The sequence below is a fragment of the Bos javanicus genome, chromosome 3 (assembly GCF_032452875.1).
Source record: "Bos javanicus breed banteng chromosome 3, ARS-OSU_banteng_1.0, whole genome shotgun sequence".
Taxonomy (NCBI): domain Eukaryota; kingdom Metazoa; phylum Chordata; class Mammalia; order Artiodactyla; family Bovidae; genus Bos; species Bos javanicus.
Window position 1 is genome coordinate 105,223,608 of NC_083870.1, and position 15,866 is coordinate 105,239,473.

General features: G+C 40.2%; 1 protein-coding gene and 1 non-coding gene across 6 annotated transcripts in view; both read left to right on the forward strand.

Moving 5' to 3' along the window:
* Positions 1 to 15,866, forward strand: part of SCMH1 (Scm polycomb group protein homolog 1) — a 224,371-nt gene that overhangs the window by 9,604 nt on the left and 198,901 nt on the right. The gene's annotated exons all lie outside the window — the stretch shown is intronic.
* LOC133245411 (U6 spliceosomal RNA) lies at positions 4,315 to 4,418 on the forward strand. Its single transcript, XR_009735675.1, has one exon. It is a non-coding gene; the product is annotated as a U6 spliceosomal RNA (small nuclear RNA).

Below are 15,866 nucleotides of genomic sequence, written 5' to 3' on the forward strand. Positions count from 1 at the left end.
AGCTGGTTTTAGAAAAGGCAGAGGAACCAGAGATCAAATTGCCAGCATCCGCTGGATCATGGAAAAAGCAAGAGAGTTCCAGAAAAACATCTATTTCTGCTTTATTGACTATGCCAAAGCCTTTGACTGTGTGGATCACAATAAACTGTGGAAAATTCTGAAAGAGATGGGACTACCAGACCACCTGACCTGCCTCTTGAGACATCTGTATGCAGGTCAGGAAGCAACAGTTAGAACTGGACATGGAATAACACACTGGTTCCAAATAGAAAAAGGAATACGTCAAGGCTGTATATTATCACCCTGCTTATTTAACTTCTATGCAGAGTACATCATGAGAAACACTGGGCTGGATGAAGCACAAGCTGGAATCAAGATTGCTGGGAGAAATATTAATAACCTCAGATATGCAGATGACATAACCCTTATGTCAGAAAGCGAAGAACTAAAGAGCCTCTTGATGAAGGTGAAAGAGGAGAGTGAAAAAGTTGGCTTACAGCTCAACATTCAGAAAACTAAGATCATGGCATCTGTTTCATCACTTCATGGCAAATAGATGGGGAAACAGTGTCAGACTTTATGTTTTTGGCCTCCAATTACTGTAGATGGTTACTGCAGCCATGAAATTAAGAGACACTTACTCCTTGGAAGAAAAGCTATGACCAACCTAGACAGCATATAAAAAGCAGAGACATTACTTTGCCAACAAAGGTCCGTCTAGTCAACCCTATGGTTTTCCCATAATCATGTATGGATGTGAGAGTTGTACTATAAAGAAAGCTGAGCACCGAAGAGTTGATGCTTTTGAACTGTAGTGTTGACTCTTGAGAGTCCCTTGGACTGCAAGGAGATCCAACCAGTCCATCCTAAAGGAAATCAGTCCTGGGTGTTCATTGGAAGGAATGATACTGAAGCTGAAACTCCCAGTACTTTGGCCACCTGATACGAAGAGCTGACTCATTTGAAAAGACCCTAATGCTGGGAAAGATAGAAGGCAGGAGAAGGGGACGACAGAGGATGAGATGGTTGGATGGCATCACCAACTCAATGGACATGAATTTGAGTAAACTCCAGGAGTTGGTGATGGACAGGGAGGCCTGGTGTGCTGTGGTTCATGGGGTCACAAAGAGTCGTAAGCAACTGAGTGACTGAACTGAATTTGTTAAAATCTTGTTCTCTTTGGCACAACAGCTATACCACTCTTATTGTCTTATACGTACATCTTCTCTGTTGTTAAAGACCTCACACACACAGTCTTCCTTTCTACCTCAATTTTTGGCCTTATCCTGAGTGACTTTAGTATTCATATGGATGTCTATTTCTTCAAGACATTGACCTCTTCAACTGAAGTGAGCATCTTTTTAACTAATCAGCTCCCGTTGTCACACCATGGGCTTTGGTCTCACCTGAAGATGGCCCACCTCTGAAATTATGAATGAAGACATACATATTTGTTCAAAATTTTGCCAACTACCTGACCTTTGAGCGTCCCTACTCTCTCTTTCCTTTGACCTCAGCATGACCTGTTTTTACTTCCTTCCCTATCCAACTTCTTAGTCTCTAGCTTATTTCATTCACTCTCTTATCATTATCTTTTATTCCCTTGCTCTGTTGTCCTTCTGTCCCTGTCTGGGCAAAATCCCAAACTAATCTATCTCTTCTTGCCTATACTAGCTCTACTGAGCCCTGCTTGGGAAAAAAAATACACACTTTTACAGATCGCCGCCGTCGGGGAGATGGGAAGATGAAGAAGGATAGATAATTACAATTGCATATTATTGAAGGATGTCACACATTTTTTCTGCTTAATTACAAGCATATAAAACTCTGTTAGATAGGATGCCAGGTCATTATAAATTCTATTTACTGATAAGAAACTGAGGTGTAGGTGAATTAAATGCTGTGCCCAGTGTCAAATAGCTGGTAAATGTCAGAATAGCAACTCAAAACCAGGCCTTCTTACTAGAGATTCTGTATTTTGTCCAGAATGGTTCAGTTTCCTATGACTTACTTTTGAAGACTCTTATGCTTTCCGGGAGTTGGTGATGGACAGGGAGGCCTGGCGTGCTGCAATTCATGGGGTCGCAAAGAGTCGGACACGACTGAGCGACTGATCTGATCTGATGCTTTCTGAACCTCCTGGTGGTTCTGCTACAAGTCATCATATATTAATTTCCTTAAATTTTAAAGCATTTAAGGCTGATGCATTATTTTCCCCCTCTGTATTTACTATAGTTGTTGCCATTGTTAGCTTTTAAAATTAAAGCATGTACATAATTGTATATTCATTTTAATCAGTATATCTGTTGCTCATTGATGTATTATAGGCACATTTCTAAGTGGTTTCTTATTTATTATAATTGCTTTACATTTGCTCTTGTAGACTTTCCTCTGGGGTGTTCAAACATGATGCAAATAAAGGCTGTTTTAGTCATTATATTCTGTGAAGTATAATAGAAAACATGAAAGCCAGCATACTTGTTCTTAGAGATATTTAAGAAAAGAGTAGACAACTATTTGTGTTAGATGATTTAAAGTTTTAGACTTCCAATCCCAATTTTTTGGTGCTCTGTCTTGTCTCTGGTTATCTCAAAGGACTGCTGGAAAGTCTCCAAGCTAAATTAAATTTATTTCTTTAAGTATAAAAGTTTACAAAGCCTAATAGGCACAGTTCCAAATTAAGAGATTAAAAACATTGTCTAATCTCTTTATGTATGTTTTTTTCAAGTTTTTATTCATTCATTCAACAAATATTTATTAATGTCTTTTAACTGCCAGACTCTGTGCTGTGTACACTGACAAAAGATGGAATTTGCCTGTGAATTTCCCTACACTTTTGTTTATTGGGAGTTTTTAAATCACAGATTCAATTTCAGTGCTTGTAATCAGTCTGTTTGTGTTTGATATTTCTTCCTGGTTTGGTCTTGGGAGATTGTATCTTTCCAAGAGTTTTTCCATTTCTTCTAGGCTGTCCATTTTGTTGACATATAGTTGCCTATAGTAAGTAGTCTCTTAGGTCCTTTGTATTTCTGTGGTGTCGGTTATAACTTCTCTTTTTTCATTTCTAATTTTATCGATTTAGGCTCTCTCCCTTTTTTTCGTCATGAATCTGGCTAAAGGTTTATCAATTTTACTTATCATTTCAAGCAATAATAATCTACATTCCAATAATTTTTGTCTTAATCCAGCAATTCCACTTCTAGGAAATACCCTTTAGAAATACTCCTATGCATATATAAAGAGACTTACAAAAATATTTATGCAACATTTTTATAGCAGAAAATTCAAACTAATCCAAATGTATAATTAATAAAAGAAAGAAAATATTATATTTATCTAATGGAATTCCATACAATAATGAAAATGAATAAACTAGATCTGTACAGTAACTTGGGTGACTCTCACAAATAAAAAAGTTGAGAAAATAAAGCAAATGGTAGAACACATTTATATAAAGCCCAACATTGATGTATTATTTATGGAAGCATACTTACATAATAAATGCTAAAGAAATGCATGGTAATACAGTATCAAAGTAAGGATAGTGGGTATCTCTGAAGTGCAGGGTTGCGAGAAAAGACTAGTAATACTACTGGGAAGAGTAACAGGGGACTTAAATTGTATTGGTAAATATTTTTTCAGCCAAAGTGTGGATATATGGTTGTCCATTCATTATTATTTATTGCTTTTTATATATCTGAAATATTGTGTTAGGTATGTAATTTTAAGAAATAATATGTAGTTCTTGTCATGAGTTTAATGCAGGAAGGGAAGGATCAGCAGAAATATAGAATATTTATGAATAGGATAAATATTCTATTTATAGAATGAATCATGTAACTGTCTTTACAGGTCTGAAATGGTCTAATATAGGGAACTTCAAGTAACTCAGCATCTTTCAATCTGATGTACAAGGACTCCCATTGAAATATATTCAAAATAATATGGGCCACAAGGACAGGCACAATTGACTGCCAAGGCCGAATGAGGGAGGTGGTTTTTGGAAAGGTTTCAGAGAGAAAGAGAATGACATTTAACCTGGGTCTTAAAGTTTGAGAAGGAATTTGCTAAGTAGGCTGAAGAGAAGAATGCCTTCCAAATAGACAGACGTTAAGACACTTTTGCATGGGTGGAATCCTCCAGGTGGAGTATGCGGAGGTTAAAGAAGTGTAGCAGAGGAAGAGACTAAGGAGGGGAACAAAAGCAACAGCAAGTTCTCTGTATAGCATTTATTGTACATGTTATATACCTGTAAACTCATTCTATATACCTGTAAACCCAGATGGGAAACAGGCACCTGAGAGTTAAGTAACCATGCTCTCTTTGGCAGCACATATACTAAAATTGGAACAATACAGAGATTAGCACAGCCCCTGCGCAAAGATGACACACAAATTCCTGAAGCATTCCATGTTTGTAGAGGGAGGGACCATGTGTATATCTATGGCTGATTCATGTTGAGGTTTGACAGAAAACAACAAAATTCTGTAAAGCGGTTATCCTTCAATTAAAAATAAATAAATTAGAAAAATAAAAAAGAGTTAAGTAACCTGTCCAAGGTCATAAGACTAGCAGGCGGTGGAACCAGGATTCAAACTCTTGACAGTTCAAATCCTGTCTGGTCCAGAGTCTATGCTCTTGGCTAGTAAGCTGTACTCTGAATCACTGCATGATAAGCAAAATCAGAAGAAAAGGGTGTTTTTAATGCCGGAGGAACAAGAATAAGTTTCAAAAAGAAAGGAATAGTTAGCAGTGTGAAAGACCTTAGGGAGATAAAGTAGAAATACTACAAAGAGACCACTGGATTTAAAAAAAAGAAAAAATCACTTGTGCTTTAAAATGTAGTAAGGGATACCAAGATAATAGAGATGTGGGTATCTCAGTAGTGATTCAGTCCACCAGTTCTGTGGGCCAGTGATTATAATTCTCACTGTCATGTAAATATTATTAGCTCCATTTTATATGTAAAGTAACTGAGACTCAAAGATATCTGGCCTAAATTATACAATTTATTAGCGATAGAACTCAGTTTCAAACCCAGACATCCTGTCTTAAGCTATAATGCATCTTTCCATTTTACCATGCATACTCCCCACAAGCAGTGTTATACAGTTGGGTTTCATTAGTCAGTACAGGAGGTGAGGTTTACTTGTAAGAATTAACTTGCTTTTTAGCTGAATAAATCCTGTCTCAGGGTTTCCCTGGTGGCTCAGTGGTGAAGAATCCACCTGCCAATGCAAGAAATGTGGGTTTGATTCCTGGGTCAGTAAGATATGCTGGAGAAGGAAATGGCAACCCACTCCAATTTTCTTGCCTGTGAAATCCCCTGGACAAAGGACCTCAGTGGGCCATAGTCCATGGGGGTTGCAAAGAGTCAGACATGACTTAGTGACTAAACAACAAACAACAAATCCTGTCTCAATATTATAGGTAAACTAGAAGGATCCTTGAATAGAAGAATGAAATACTTTAATGAATCAGTTATGCTTTTTTTTAAAATTTGAGTAAACAGATGAACTATTTCCTTGTTAGCGTAAGTGCTCCTATTTTTAATGAGTTGCAAAGTTGCTGTAGCACCTCAACCCTTGGTGTAATCCACTTCCTCCTTCTTAAGCAACATATATTTATCAGCTGTGTACTAAGGATACAAAAATACATGAACTGTGAACTTCCTGATGTTCAAGCTGGTTTTAGAAAAGGCAGAGGAACCAGAGATCAAATTGCCAACATCCGCTGGATCAGGGAAAAAGCAAGAGAGTTCCAGAAAAACATCTATTTCTGCTTTATTGACTATGCCAAAGCCTTTGACTGTGTGGATCACAATAAACTGTGGGAAATTCTGAAAGAGAGGGGAATACCAGACCACCTGACCTGCCTCTTGAGAAATCTGTATGCAGGTCAGGAAGCAACAGTTAGAACTGGACATGGAACAACAGACTGGTTCCAAATAGGAAAAGGAGTACGTCAAGGCTGTATATTGTCACCCTGCTTATTTAACTTATATGCAGAGTACATCATGAGAAACTCTGGACTGGAAGAAACACAAGCTGGAATCAAGATTGCCAGGAGAAATCTCAATAACCTCAGATATGCAGATAACACCACCCTTATGGCAGAAAGTGAAGAGGAACTAAAAAGCCTCTTGATGAGTGAAAGTGGAGAGTGAAAAAGTTGGCTTAAACTTCAACATTCAGAAAACAAAGACCATGGCATCCTGTGGTGTTGGAGAAGACTCTTGAGAGTCCCTTGGACTGCAAGGAGATCCAACCAGTCCATTCTGAAGGAGGTCAGCCCTGGGATTTCTTTGGAAGGAATGATGCTAAAGCTGAAACTCCAGTACTTTGGCCACCTCATGCAAAGAGTTGACTCATTGGAAAAGACTCTGATGCTGGGAGGGATTGGGGGCAGGAGGAGAAGGGAACAACAGAAGATGAGATGGCTGGATGGCATCACTGACTCAATGGATGCGAGTCTGAGTGAACTCCGGGAGTTGTTGATGGACAGGGAGGCCTGGCGTGCTGTGATTCATGGGGTTGCAAAGAGTCGGACATGACTGAGCAACTGAACTGAACTGAACTGAACTGAAGGATACAAAAATGTGAATAAGATTCTTTCCCGCAGTGAGCTTACTATCCAGGTGATAGTTGGGATAAAAAGTTATTATAATTTTATATCAGTGGTCTACCTCCTCCAAACCTATAACTCCAATCTAATCATGAGGAAAACTAGACAAATTCCAATTGAGAGATATTCTGTGAAATACTTGACCATTATTCCTCAAAGCTATCAAGGTCATCAGGCAAGAAAAGTCAGCCAAAATGAGTCTAAGATGACATGATGACAAAAATATGTTATCCTGGGAAGGGTAATAGGATCCTGAAACAGAAAAAGGATATTAAGTGAAAACCAAGGAAGCCTCAATGAAATGTGGACTTCAGTTAATGGTATATCCATATTGGTTCATTAATTATAACAAATGTACCATACTAATGTAAGATGCTACTAATAGGGGAAACTGTGCAGAATCTATGGGAACTCTGAACTATCTTTGTAGATGTCTGTAAATCTAAAATTGTTCTTAAATAAAAGCTTATTTGTAAAAAGCAATAATAAAGTCAAAATAACTGTATATGCTATTTCTTTGGAATTTAATTAAAACACATTTCTTCATAAAATGTTCCCAATTTGGTTGACATGTATGATGGGACTGACAACCTGCAATCTGTTGATAGCTGCGTGTGCTACATGTGTATGCTAGTACATGCCGTATAAACTTTTTCTATTTCAGTGTCTTATACATGTAGATGGGCTTCCCTGGTGGCTCAGATGGTAAAGCATCTGCTCCAATGCAGGAGACCCAGGTTCAATCCCTGGATTGGGAAAATCCTCTGGAGAAGGGAATGTCAAACCACTCCAGTATTCTTGCCTGGAGAATTCCATGGACAGAGGAGCCTGGCAGGCTATGGTCCATGGGGTTGCAAAGAATGCGAAGTCAAGTCGGCCTTAGGAAGCATCACTACGAACAAAGCTAGCAGAGTTGATGGAATTACAGTGGAGCTCTTTCAAATTCTAAAAGATGATGCTGTGAAAGTGCCGCATTCAATATGCCAGCAAATTTGGAAAACTCAGCAGGGACCACAGGACTAAGAAAGGTCAGTTTTCATTCCATTCCCAAAGAAAGGCAATGCCAAAGAATGTTCAAACTACTGCACAATTGCACTCATCTCACACACTAGCAAAGTAATACTCAAAATTCTCCAAGCGAGGCTTCAATAGCATGTGAACCTTGAAATTCCAGATGTTCAAGCTGGATTTAGAAAAAGCGAGGAACCAGAGATCAAATGGTCATCATCTGTTGGATCATTGAAAAAGCAAGAAAAAGCAAGAAGAAAAAAATCTTACTTTTGCTTTATTGACTATGCCAAAGCCTTTGACTCTGTGGATCACAAAAAAAAAACTGTGGAAAATTCTTAAAGAAATGGGAACACCAGACCACCTGACCTGCCTCCTGAGATATCTGTATGCAGGTCAAGAAGCAACAGTTAGAACTGAATGTGGGACAACAGACTGGTTCCAAATCGGGAAAGGAGTACATCTAGGCTGTATATTGTCATCCTGCTTATTTAACTTACATGCAGGGTACATCATGGGAAATGCCAGGCTGGATGAAGCACAAGCTGAAATCAAGATTGCTGGGAGAAATATCAATAACCTCAGATATGCAGATGACATGACTCTTATGGCAGAAAGTGAAGAAGAACTATAGAGCTTGATGAAAGTGAAAGAGGAGAGTGAAAAAGTTGGCTTAAAACTCAACATTCGGAAAACTAAGATCATGGCATCCGGTCCCATCACATCATGGCAAATAGATGGGAAACAGTGGAAACAGTGACAGACCTTATTTTCTTGGGCTCCAAAATCACGGCAGATGGTGACTGCAGCCATGAAATTAAAAGATGCTTGCTCCTTGGAAGAAAGCTATGACCAATCTAGACAGCATATTCAAAAGCAGAGACATTACTTTGCCAACAAAGGTCCATCTAGTCAAGGCTATGGTTTTTCCAGTGGTCATGTATGGATGTGAGAGTTGGACTATAAAGAAAGCTGAGCACCGAAGAATTAATGCTTTTGAGCTGTGATGTTGAAGAAGACTCTTGAGAGTCCATTGGACTGCAAGGAGATCCAACCAGTCCATCCTAAAGGAAATCAGTCCTGAGTGTTCATTGGAAGGACTGATGCTGAAGCTGAAACCCCCAATACTTTGGCCACTTGATGGGACGAACTGACTCATTTGAAAAGACCCTGATGCTGGGAAAGATTGAAGGCAGGAGGAGAAAGGGACGACAGAAGATGAGGTGGTTGGATGGCATCACCAACTCGATGGACGTGAGTTTGAATGAGCTCTGGAACTTGGTGATGAACAAGGAAGCCTGGCGTGCTGCAGTCCATGGGATCAGAAAGAGTCGGACACGACTGAGTGTCTGGACTGACTGATATGTAGATGACAGAAGTATGCTAACTCCTAATCAACAGAGAGAACTCAGACAAAGGTAAAAACTTACCACATAATATTGCTTGTTAATTGAAACCACAAAACACTTATTTGGAGGGATTGTAGCTAAGTACTCACACTGGCTTGCGAGCAGACATAATTCAGTTCATATAGGAATGTTACTTTATTAAGCTGTTTGTGTGATACTATAAAAAGGTGCGGTTACTTATTATCCCTATATATGAGTGTGAGTTGGATAGTTATTTTTTCTACAAATGCTTTATAAGATTAGTGTGATTCTTGAATGACATCAACTTAGAAGTCCTAAATTTAGTTTTAAGAAAAAACTTCTTGAGAAATCGCTTAATCATAGTTTATATTAATAGTTCTTTTACTAAATGCATCTTGCTCATCAGGTATAGTTGTGCCTGCATTTATACTCTTTTTTTTTTGGCTGTAGTGGATCTTCATTGTGGTGTGCGGGCTATCTCTAGTTTGGGTGCACAGGGGCTTCTGTAGCTGCAGAGCATGGGCTTCTCCTTGCAGTGCACAGTCTTCTCTTTTTGCACAGCACAGGCTCCAGAGCACGCGCGCTCTCTGGTTGCAGCATGCCAGCTTAGCTGCTGCTTGGCATATGGAATCTTAATTTCCTAACCTGGGATCAAACCGGTGTCTCCTGCATTGAAAGGCGGATTCTTAACCACTGGACCAACAGGGAAGTCCTAAGGGAAACCACTCACAGAAATTTGTCTTCAAAGTACATATTCTGTAAATAATTATTTAATGACTAGATGTCCTGTCTGTATAGAAAGCTTAGAAAATAATACTGACAAATACCAGTAGAGCTAGCAATTCTCTTTCTTCTTTATTGATCCAGAGCCTACTCTTCAAACACCACAACTCTTAACCCTCTTACTTCCACACCACCTCCAACTTAATTATTTAATGCAGCTTTCTTAATGAGTAAACAAGGATTGCTTATTTGGGCTGAATTCTGTTAACTGCCTTAATAGTAAATGGATTTTTTAATAAAGAGCCTCTTGATGAAAGTGAAAGAGGAGAGTGAAAAAGTTGGCTTAAAGCTCAACATTCAGAAAATTAAGATCATGGCATCCAGTCCCATCACTTCATGGCAAATAGATGGGGAAACAGTAGAAACAGTGGCTAACTTTATTTTTCTGGGCTCCCAAATCACTGCAGATGATGATTGAAGCAATGAAATTAAAAGACACTTCTTGAAAGAAAAGTTATGACCAACCTAGACAGCATATTCAAAAGCAGAGACATTACTTTGCCAGCAAAGGTCCATGCAGTCAAGACTATGGTTTTTCCAGTGGTCATGTATGGATGCGAGAGTTGGACTGTGAAGAAAGTAGAGCGCCGAAGAATTGATGCTTTTGAACTGTGGTGTTGGAGAAGACTCTTGAGAGTCCCTTGGACTTTAAGGAGATCCAACCAGTCCATTCTAAAGGAGATCAGTCCTGGGTGTTCATTGGAAGGACTAATGTTGAAGCTGAAACTCCAGTACTTTAGCCACCTGATGTGAAGAGCTGACTCATTTGAAAAGACCCTGATGCTGGGAAAGATTGAGGGCAGGAGGAGAAGGGGACGACAGAGGATGAGATGGTTGGATGGCATCACCGACTCAATGGACATGAGTTTGAGTAAACTCCGGGAGTTGGTGATAGACAGGAAGGCCTGGCATGCTGTCATTCTTGGGGTCGCAAAAAGTCAAACACAACTGAGCAAATGAACTGAACTGAACTGAATGCTGACCTTGATAGTTAGGTGTCAAAGTAATCTTCTTGAAAAGAGCTAGTTGAATTTGGTAATGTTAAATTAATATTTTGTTGACTTCTTTATTCTCAACACTAGCAAGTTGCTTTTAATATGTTAAATCCCGTAATCATTACATTTAAATAAATCATTATCTGAATTAGAAACGTCAGTTCAATCAGTCTACTAATCTGTTGGTAGTTTCTGATTATTATTAGTGAAAACCTATATTTAGTTGCTTGATATAGTAAGTGTTCAAATAATAAATGCTTAATGCATGTTCAGTTCAGTTGCTCAGTTGTGTCCGACCCTTCGCGACCCCACAAATCACAGCACGCCAGGCCTCCCTGTCCATCAACAGCTCCCAGAGTTCACTCAAACTCATGTCCATCGAGTCGGTGATGCCATCCAGCCATCTCATCCTCTGTCGTCCCCTTCTCCTCCTGCCCCCAATCCCTCCCAGCATCAGGGTCTTTTCCAATGAGTCAACTCTTCGCATGAGGTGGCCAAAGTATTGGAGTTTCAGCTTTAGCATCAGTCCTTCCAGGACTGATCTCCTTTAGGATGGACTGGTTGAACCTCCTTAAAGTCCAAGGGACTGTCAAGAGTCTTCTCCAACAGAGGGTGTAGAGAAAAGGGAACCCTCTTACACTGTTGGTGGGAATGCAAACTAGTACAGCCACTATGGAGAACAGTGTGGAGATTCCTTAGAAAACTGGAAATAGAACTGCCTTATGATCCAGCAATCCCACTGCTGGGCATACACACTGAGGAAACCAGAAGGGAAAGAGACACGTGTACCCCAATGTTCATCGCAGCACTGTTTATAATAGCCAGGACATGGAAGCAACCTAGATGTCCATCAGCAGATGAATGGATAAGAAAGCTATGGTACATATACACAATGGAGTATTACTCAGCCATTAAAAAGAATACATTTGAATCAGTTCTAATGAGGTGGATGAAACTGGAGCCTATTATACAGAGTGAAGTAAGCCAGAAAGAAAAACACCAATACAGTATGCTGCTGCTGCTGCTGCTGCTGCTAAGTCGCTTCAGTCATGTCTGACTCTGTGCGACCCCATTGACGGCAGCCCACCAGGCTTCCCTGTCCCTGGGATTCTCCAGGCAAGAACACAGGAGTGGGTTGCCATTTCCTTCTCCAATGCATGAAAGTGAAAAGTGAAAGTGAAGTTACTCAGTCGTGTCCGACTCTAGCGACCCCATGGACTGCAGCCTACCAGGCTCCTCCATCCATGGGATTTTCTAGGCAAAAGTACTGGAGTGGGGTGCCATTGTACTAACACATATATATGGAATTTAGAAAGATGGTAACAGTAACCCTGTATACGAGACAGCAAAAGAGACGTTGATGTATAGAACAGTCTTATGGACTCTGTGGGAGAGGGAGAGGGTGGGAAGATGTGGGAGATGGCATTGAAACATGTATAATATCATGTATGAAACAAGTCGCCAGTCCAGGTTCAATGCACAATACTGGATGCTGGGGGCTGGTGCACTGGGATGACCCAGAGGGCTGGTATGGGGAGGGAGGAGGGAGGAGGGTTCAGGATGGGGAACACATGTATACCTGTGGCAGATTCATTTCGATATTTGGCAAAACCAATACAATATTGTAAAGTTTCAAAAAAAAAAAAAAAAGTCTTCTCCAACACCACAGTTCAAAAGCATCAATTCTTCAGCGCTCAGCTTTCTTCACAGTCCAACTCTCACATCCATACATGATCACTGGAAAAACCATAGCCTTGACTGTATGGCAAAGTAACGTCTCTGCTTTTGAATATGCTACCTAGGTTGGTCATAACTTTCCTTCCAAGGAGTAAGCGGTCTTTTAATTTCATGGCTGCAGTCACCATCTGCAGTGACTTTGGAGACCAAAAAAATAAAGTCTGACACTGTTTCTACTGTTTCCCCATCTATCTGCCATGAAGTGATGGGACCAGATGCCGTGATCTTAGTTTTCTGAGTTAAATCCAAATCTGAATTAATGGACTATATTCATGATTTTTTCTTTGTGTGCTCCTGTACTTTTTATTGAGAAAGAACTGTATTTTACACTGATCATATTTTGGAAATGACTTTGTTGTCTGATGGGTAGGGAGTTTAAATCCCTTGTCTGCCATCTGTGATCTACCAAAAAGATCCCTAGATCATTCCATTGATCAGACAGGTTAAGAAGTCCCAGATGTATCTGTAGGTCTTATCTTTTCTGCAGATATGTAGGTCTTGTCTTTGCTTCTGATATCCTGGAAGACAAGGTAGCCCCTTAAATTTTTGGTGCCCAGAATGGTGGAATCTGATACAGTCGTAGGCTCATCAATTCAGTTCAGTTCAGTCGCTCAGTCATGTCCGACTCTTGGCAACCCCATGAATCGCAGCACGCCAGGCCTCCCTGTCCATCACCAACTCTCAGAGTTCACTCAGACTCATCCATCGAGTCAGTGATGCCATCCAGCCATCTCATCATCTGTCGTCCTCTTCTCCTCCTGCCCCCAATCCCTCCCAGCATCAGAGTCTTTTCCAATGAGTCAACTCTTCGCATGAGGTGGCCAAAGTACTGGAGTAAGCGTCTTTTAATTTCATGGCTGCAATCACCATCTGCAGTGATTTTGGAGCCCAAAAAAAGAAAGTCTGACACTGTTTCCACTGTTTCCCCATCTATTTCCCATGAAGTGATGGGACCAGATGCCACCATGATCTTCGTTTTCTGAATGTTGAGCTTTAAGCCAACTTTTTCACTCTCCACTTTCACTTTCATCAAGAGGCTTTTTAGTTCCTCTTCACTTTCTACCATAAGGGTGGTGTCATCTGCATATCTGAGGTTATTGGTATTTCTCCTGGCAATCTTGATTCCAGCTTGTGCTTCTTCCAGCCCAGCGTTTCTCATGATGTACTCTGCATATAAGTTAAATAAGCAGGGTGACAATATACAGCCTTGACGTACTCCTTTTCCTATTTGGAACCAGTCTGTTGTTCCATGTCCAGTTCTAACTGTTGCTTCCTGAGCTGCATATAGGTTTTTCAAGAGGCAGGTCAGGTGGTCTGGTATTCCAATGTCCTTCAGAATTTCCCACAATTTATTGTGATCCTACATAGTCAAAGGCTTTGGCATAGTCAATAAAGCAGAAATAGATGTTTTTCTGGAACTCTCTTGCTTTTTCAATGATCCAGCAGATGTTAGCAATTTGATCTCTGGTTCCTCTGCCTTTTCTAAAACCAGCTTGAATATCAGGAAGTTCACGGTTCACCTATTGCTGAAGCCTGGCTTGGAGAATTTTGAGCATTACTTTACTAGCGTGTGAGATCAGTGCAATTGTGTGGTAGTTTGAACATCCTTTGGCATTGCCTTTCTTTGGGATTGGAATGAAAACTGACTTTTTCCAGTCCTGTGGCCACTGCTGAGTTTTCCAAATTTGTTGGCATATTGAGTGCAGCACTTTCACAGCATCATCTTTCAGGATTTGGAATAGCTCAACTGGAATTCTGTCACCTCCACTAGCTTTGTTCGTAGTGATGCTTTCTAAGGCCCACTTGACTTCACATTCCAGGATGTCTGGCTCTAGGTGAGTGATCACACCATCGTGATTATCTTGGTCATGAAGATCTTTTCTGTACAGTTCTTTTGGGTATTCTTACCCCCTCTTCTTAATATCTTCTGCTTCTGTTAGGTCCATACCATTTCTGTGTTCCCTTGGTATCTCTAATTTTCTTGAAGAGATCTCTAGTCTTTCCCATTCTATTGTTTTCCTCTGTTTCTTTGCATTGATCGCTGAGGAAGGCTTTCTTATCTCTTCTTGCTATTCTTTGGAACTCTGCATTCAGATGCTTATATCTTTCCTTTTCTCCTTTGCTTTTCACTTCTCTTCTTTTCACAGCTATTTGTAAGGCCTCCCCAGACAGCCATTTTGCTTTTTTGCATTTCTTTTCCATGGGGATGGTCTTGATCCCTGCCTCCTGTACAATGTCATGAACCTCCGTCCATGGTCCATCAGGCACTCTATCAGATCTAGTCCCTTAAATCTATTTCTCACTTCCACTGTATAATCATAAGGGATTTGATATAGGTCATACCTGAATGGTCTAGTGGTTTTCCCTAGTTTCTTCAATTTAAGTCTGAATTTGGCAATAAGGAGTTCATGATCTGAGCCACAGTCAGCTCCCAGTCTTGTTTTTGCTGACTGTATAGAGCTTCTCCATCTTTGGCTGCCAGGAATATAATCAATCTGATTTCTGTGTTGGCCGTCTGGTGATGTCCATGTGTAGAGTCTTGTCTTGTGTTGTTGGAAGAGGGTGTTTGCTATGACCAGTGCATTCTCTTGGCAAATCTCTATTAGTCTTTGCCCTGCTTCATTCCATATTGCAAGGCCAAATTTGCCTGTTACTCCAAGTGTTTCTTGACTTCCTACTTTTGCATTCCAGTCCCCTATAATGAAAAAGACATCTTTTTTGGATGTTAGTTCTAAAAGGTCTTGTAGGTCTTCATAGAACCATTCAACTTCAGCTTCTTCAGCATTACTGGTTGGGGCATAGACTTGGATTACTGTGATATTGAATGGTTTGCCTTGGAACTGAACAGAGATCATTCTGTCATTTTTGAGATTGCATCCAAGTACTGCATTTCAGACTCTTATTGACCATGATGGCTACTCCATTTCTTCTAAGGGATTTCTGCCCACAGTAATAGATATAACAGTCATCTGAGTTAAATTCACCCATTCCAGTCTATTTTAGTTTGCTGATTCCTAGAATGTCGACGTTCACTCTTGCCATCTCTTGTTTGACCACTTCCAATTTGCCTTGATTCATGGACCTAACATTCGAGGTTCCTATGCGATATTGCTCTTTACAGCATTGGACCTTGCTTCTATTCCAGTCACATCCACAGCTGGGTATTGTTTTTGCTTTGGCTCCATCCCTTCATTCTTTCTGGAGTTATTTCTCCACTGATCTCCTGTAACATATTGGGCACCTACTGACCTGGGGAGTTCCCCTTTCAGTATCTTATCATTTTGCCTTTTCATACTGTTCATGGGGTTCTCAAGGCAAGAATACTGAAGTGGTTTGCCATTCCCTTCTC